This window comes from Asparagus officinalis, chromosome 9, assembly GCF_001876935.1.
Source record: "Asparagus officinalis chromosome 9, Aspof.V1, whole genome shotgun sequence".
NCBI lineage: Eukaryota > Viridiplantae > Streptophyta > Magnoliopsida > Asparagales > Asparagaceae > Asparagus > Asparagus officinalis.
Window position 1 is genome coordinate 5,455,802 of NC_033802.1, and position 7,306 is coordinate 5,463,107.

A 7,306-nucleotide genomic window follows, 5' to 3' on the forward strand; every position below is an offset into this window, starting at 1 on the left:
AATCCATGCCTTACACGCATGGGGAATTTTATCCTGAATCCTAAGTAAGGATAAGTCAATGTCTAACACATGTTGCCGGGTAGCCTATTCCCGTAATAATAGCAAAGCCTACGTATTCAATATCGTAGCAGGTCGTTATTAATAACGCCAAAATCCATGCCTTACACGCATGGGGAATTTTATCCTGAATCCTAAGTAAGGATAAGTCAATGTCTAACACATGTTGCCGGGTAGCCTATTCCCGTAATAATAGCAAAAGCCTACGTATTCAATATCGTAGCACCAAAATCCATGCCTTACACGCATGGGGAATTTTATCCTGAATCCTAAGTAGGGATAAGTCAATGTCTAACACACGTTGCCGGTTAGTCTTTTACCGTGAAAAGGACATCAAAATCCATGCCTCACACGCATGGGGGACTTTATCTCGATCCCTAATTAGAGATAAGTCTGCATCTAACACATGCTGCCGGGTAGCCTATTCCCGTAATAATAGCAAAGCCTACGTATTCAATATCGTAGCAGGTCGTTATTAATAACGCCAAAATCCATGCCTTACACGCATGGGGAATTTTATCCTGAATCCTAAGTAAGGATAAGTCAATGTCTAACACATGTTGCCGGGTAGCCTATTCCCGTAATAATAGCAAAGCCTACGTATTCAATATCGTAGCAGGTCGTTATTAATAACGCCAAAATCCATGCCTTACACGCATGGGGAATTTTATCCTGAATCCTAAGTAAGGATAATTCAATGTCTAACACATGTTGCCGGGTAGCCTATTCCCGTAATAATAGCAAAGCCTACGTATTCAATATCGTAGCAGGTCGTTATTAATAACGCCAAAATCCATGCCTTACACGCATGGGGAATTTTATCCTGAATCCTAAGTAAGGATAAGTCAATGTCTAACACATGTTGCCGGGTAGCCTATTCCCGTAATAATAGCAAAAGCCTACGTATTCAATATCGTAGCACCAAAATCCATGCCTTACACGCATGGGGAATTTTATCCTGAATCCTAAGTAGGGATAAGTCAATGTCTAACACACGTTGCCGGTTAGTCTTTTACCGTGAAAAGGACATCAAAATCCATGCCTCACACGCATGGGGGACTTTATCTCGATCCCTAATTAGAGATAAGTCTGCATCTAACACATGCTGTCGGGTAGCCTATTCTCGTAATAATAGCAAAGCCTACGTATTCAATATCGTAGTAGGTCGTTATTAATAATGCCAAAATCCATGCCTTACACGCATGGGGAATTTTATCCTGAATCCTAAGTAGGGATAAGTCAATGTCTAACACACGTTGCCGGTTAGTCTTTTACCGTGAAAAGGACATCAAAATCCATGCCTCACACGCATGGGGGACTTTATCTCGATCCCTAATTAGAGATAAGCCTACGCCTAACACGCGTTGCCGGTTAGTCTTTTACCGTGAAAAGGACATCAAAATCCATGCCTCACACGCATGGGGGACTTTATCTCGATCCCTAATTAGAGATAAGCCTACGCCTAACACGCGTTGCCGGTTAGTCTTTTTCCGTAAAAATGACAAAGTCTATGTATTCAAAATCATAGCATCAAGTCTAAGAGGGTTCATTCTCTTAGCACAACGTTACATGTGGAACGGACTTAGACAATCCACATGCTAGCCCGACTCAAACGGTAGTCGGTAAAGGCTTATCAAATCCGTTGATGGCTGAGGGTTTGCCAAAAATCCTATGCACGTTTGCAGGTCCATCAGCTTAATGGATGTGAGCCGAGACTTAAAACAGATGAGCCAAAGACAAGTCTCAAAGACTTAGTCAAAAATGCACGGAAGCCACTTCCATGTCTTAAGTCAAAATGTTGAGGTCAGACCCGCGATGCAAAAACCGAACGCCGAGGTCACACCCGTGTTCCAAATTCAACATGCAAGGATGAGACCCACATCTCAAGTTTAAAATGCAGGGTCCACCCCCACATTCCAGAAGCAGGATTATGGCGCATACCTTCACACAGGTCCTACGTGGCAAATCCCTTCAACCATGATGCCTTCGAAGCAAGTGCAGAGAACAAATCCTTTACCACAAGGAATCAACAGCTCCAAGATCAGAGTTGAGATCCAAAGTATTCCGAAAATTCGTCCCAGTCAACCGCGAACTTTCGAAAACTTTGGAGGGGGTTCTGTAGGCTGTCAAAAAAATCACAATAGATAGCTGATCCCCATCAAACACCGATGATGGAAGTTACAATCTGACGACTTCCAGAAGACTACAATTTGAAGACTTTCACATAGATCGCTGAAGGTTATAATCTGACGACCTTCACGACAACTGATGAAAGCCCCAATTCAACAGCCTTCACAATCAAGTTACAATCTGACGACTCTTGCATATCAAAGAGCTAAAGTAAAGATTACAAAATGACGATCTTTGCAACGCTTCGACAGAAAGAGACTACAAATCAATGGTCTCTTCAAATCAAGCTGCGGAAGTCCTCCCCGCACACCAGCATTAAGACGCACCGCGTTCATAGCCACGAACGCAGCTCAAACGCAGCTTCCAAATCGCTGCAAACGCAATCCAGACGCAGCTCTAATCGCTGCCAGACGCAACTCTAATCGCTGCCAGACGCAACTCAAATCGCTGTCAAACGCAGCTCAAATCGTCGCCAAACGCAGCTCAAATCACCGCCAGACGCATCTTCCAAATCGCTGCAAACGCAGCTCAGACGTAGATTCTAACGCTACAAACGCAACTTCTAATTGCTGCGTCCGAGCTTTTAGACGATGCGTTCAAGCTTCCAGACACTGCATTTGAATGCAGAATTCACGTCAGAACGCGGGCCTGCGTTTGACTCGTTCAAACACGAGCTGAACGGTTCCAAAACCGTTTCCCACGATCTGAGGGGATCACAACTCCACTCAGGAGTGATTTAAGGGGCGGTTACATCCCATTAGCCCCACTTAGGAGCGAATGAAGGAGGTGGTTACACCCCTTAATCCCCTATAAATAACTAAGAAATCAACTTAGTTCGGGGCTGGATCTTTCGGGGGCGGTTGGAACTTCTTGGCTCGTCAACAGGATCCTTAGAGCATTTCTGGAGCTTTGGAGATCAGCAACAAGATCTTCTTCATCCTTGGCTTATAACCGACTTTCGGTTAAATCAACTCTTTCATAGAGTTTCAAACTCATTCAGAGTTCTCCACAACGTCAAATCGTGAGGAGAAGATCACGTTCCAGTGAAACAAGACATCGGATCGTCAACGAGAAGCAAACTCGACGCGAGTATTCGAGGGAGGCATCTCATCGCCACCGTGAAGAACCCAGATTTAAACAAAGGGGAGAATCCAGATCATTCTCCTCTCTTTTGTAATCAGGAAATCCAATTATAACTGAGATTAAAGGAATATAAATCAATTTTCATTCGTTTCTTTTTACTGCAAAATTTCCGACAAACAGGAGTCTTAGAAAAACTTTCTCTACCCCAAAATACCCTTCATCTTTCATTGATTTAACAAAATTACCCTTTCTTTTTTTGTTAATACTCAGAAATCAGAAATCACAAAATGTCGTTCCTTTCCTTCTCCGTTCCTTCAGTTACGAATTTCAGCCGGCAACTCGGTCCCACTATCTCTACTATTAAAGCGCATTTAATTCTTCAAACGCTTCATTTTTTGTTCTTCTCAGATCTCGATTACCTCTCTGCGCCTAGAGAAGTTGAAGGTATTGGATCTCGTTCTTCAATTTGTTTGCATTTTTTGGGATCTGACGCGATTCTTTGCTTGTTTGATTCTTCTATACTGAGAATCCTCTCAATCTTGAAGAAAATCTAGAAATTATCTCGGATCCATGGACGTGGACTCATTGATGTCGACTAAATCCGATCACGATCAGGTCGCCGTCGCCAACAACCACGATCCCGCCATGGAATCCTCACCGTCGACGTCGTCGCTGGTGTCTGATGCTCCACAGGCGCAGTCGGCCGCCGCGAGGCTGCGCCGAGTTACTGGGTGGTGAACGCGGTTATCGAGAAAGAGGAGGACGGGCCTAGATCGAGGTGCGAGCACAAGTTAACGACCGTTGCTGCCGTCGGGGAGGAGGGGACCGTTGCTTATGTTGGCCCTCAGCTTATTTTGTTTGGCGGAGAAACTGCTCTTGAAGGAAATAACGCAGAACCGCCTTCATCGGCGAGGAGCGCTGGAATCCGTAAGTTCAAACTCTAGATTCTGATATGAAGATTAAACCCTAGATCTTTGAATTGATAAAAGTTGAAAAACTTTGTTAAATTATGTTGTTTTTATTGGATTTTGCAGGTTTAGCAGGAGCTACAACTGATGTTCATTGTTATGATGTGCTAACAAATAAGTGGTCAAGGTAAGCTTTTTGGAAGAAGTGTGTTCTCTTTAATGAATTAGGTTAATGTATTGGAGATGGAATGTGTAAGTAGTAATTACTGATTTTGTTACCGTGTGATGATTTCAGGCTCACTCCTCTTGGAGAGCCTCCATCTCTGAGAGCTGCTCATGTAATAATAGCTGAGGGAACAATGGTTGTAATTCAGGTACATAGGAAGTTATTAATTATCTTTTGTATCGTGCTTATTTATTTATGGAAACACGTAGATTCAAAATATGGGGGCTTTTCGTAATTAATTATCACTAAATCGACAAAATTTAGGGTGGAATCAGTCCAGCTGGTTTGTTTGCAGAGGATTTGCATGTTCTGGACATGAAACAACAGAGTGGAAATTGTTGTGTACATATCAAAGGGTTTGGATTTCTTCTTCTATTTAGATCTGGTGAATTCTTTGTTGTTAATGCTTAGATCAAATGCTTATTGATTATAAATTTTGATCTTCTGTTTAGTTGTTTAATGATGCAATATAGATTGCAGTTTCTATCATTATTTGTGGTTGATTTAATTTTTTTTGAAGTGCCTATTTATACATAGAAACTCGTTCCTTGGTTTGCAATTCAATAAATTCATATCAGCATTAAGAGATATCGACTTGATACTATGTTTATTGCATGTATCAAAGAAATCACTTTTTAGATGAGAAACATATGTTTTAGTTCGTCGTGCCGTGCCCGTGCCCGTGTGTCTTTATCTTTATCATCTTAGTTTGAACCCATGATTTATTTAAGATCATACCTTGAAAATGGGTTTTAAGACTAAGTATGAAGTCCTTAATGACACTAATATGCACCTTTTAATCTATACAGTTGACATGTTGGTACATGTTTGTGTAGCTTTTTGCTTCTTTCCTTTTGGTCCTTCTTCCATGACCTATTTAAAACTGAATGTGGTCACTGTTATAAATCTGATAACTGTGTGAAGGTTCTTAGCTGGTCTCTTTCTGGCTGCAATTCTGTGGTATGTTGGTGTTTTCATCCTTGTGTTCGTGTCTCAGGACTACAGAGAGAAGCCAGGACTGGTTGCATGTACAGTTGCAGTAAGTGTCTAAGTGATCTATATTTTGTATCTTTCTTCACTTTCTTCTTTTTAGCAAGGTTTTGTTTAACCGCAGAAAAAAAATTATTTTATTTTAATCATGTTAGTCATTATAGATTCTTTTCTAGATAACTTTTGCGGGAATGCATACATTATAGATTATTTGTCATATTTTTTGAAGACTGATTATTTATTAAATAAGTTCATAGCACATTGTAAAAACCAATTTCAGTTGAGTACATATATCTTCTAGAGGATAGATACCATGGCTGGGTAACACATTTTGTTCTAGCAAAAGTCACATTACCTGTTATGGCCTGTACTTGCCTGAGATAAATTCATATGGGGTTCTAACGAAATTGGGTACAAATATAATAATAAGCAGGGGTATTTGAGTTTTTAGTATTTCATTGGTTAAAGTAAATCCATCAGAACATAAATTCAGTTCATTCAAGTCAAATCCTTGATATGCCTAATGACTGTCTTCCTGCTTCTATTGTGTATCTAATTTTTCTGAAATGTATTTTCATGATGTCACAATTTATCTATAAAAAACAGTAGCAAATTTATCCTATGGATTGAAGTTGGTTTTTATGATACATAATTTTTAGATTAAGATTCTTGATTCAGGAGATATGAAATGAATCTACATGGGCCAAAAGGAACTATATGTTGGTGCTGAGAATTTTTCATAGTTTCCTCGAGCCAGTGCCAATACATTCCACTCAAACATAAAGAAGTTAATATACTTATAAGCACCCCCAGTGTTAATGTAGTTCATTTTCTCCAAGGGTGCATAATATTAGTTTGCTGGAAAGTTTGCCTTTAACAAGAAATAACTAGATGGTATGCGTTTGTTCTGAACAATTTTAGTTTTTTTCTTTTTTTTTCTTTTTGGATATTCTTGTAAATGGAGACAGAAAACATCATACATATGCTGAAGTTTCAACAGTTAATTTGGGTCAACAAAACAATGAAGTAGAAAATTTAAGTATTTGGTTATACACTTCATAGGAGGTTGGCCACATTATTTTAAAGGTAGGTGATACGTATTGAACTTTGAAAGGTTGAATGTGATATCATATCCTTATGTCACCATCTTGAAGGTTGTACTCTGCAATATGCACTTGTCTTCCATAGCCTCAAATGCCAATATGTTATAGTTTATGCTACTCGGTTCACACTATATATCAATACAGTTTATCTGGACATGTGCTTTAAGTTAACTTTCTTAGTACCAGATTTTGTTCATTAATATAAACATATGCCTTTCATCCTTTCATATTGTTACATGGAAGTAACTACAATTTTACTGTCAACACATATAAGACAGTTGAACGAACTATGTTGCTTGCAGGCGGCTCTTGCCACAATGCCTTTCATCCTTAAGCCGTTCCATGAATTTTTTGGCTGGTGAAGCTGAAGTGTACATGGCATTAATTGATATGTTGGTGTGTATATGAATATGTTTCTCATTTGTTGCTCGTGGTGGTTGGTCCTGTTATATTACTCTGTATATGAATATGTTTCTCATTTGTTGCTCGTGGTGGTTGGTCCTGTTATATTACTCTTGGAACATATTATGTGACATGATATTTGTTTGCTAATGAAATTTATTTAAAAATTTACCACGTGCATTGCACGTGCAATCCAACTAGTGAATAGAGAAAAGAGGGAAAAGAGAAAAGATGCCTATTTTGAGATTTTTTTTCCCTCCAAATAGCTAGGAATCTCGCTTTACATTGGATACATCGACATATTCTCATCGAAAAATTAGCTTCAGCCAACTTTATGTTTTGTCCTCACTGTTTGCGACTTAAAATATATAATTATCACCGGACATGTAAATCCGAGGACCGGTAGC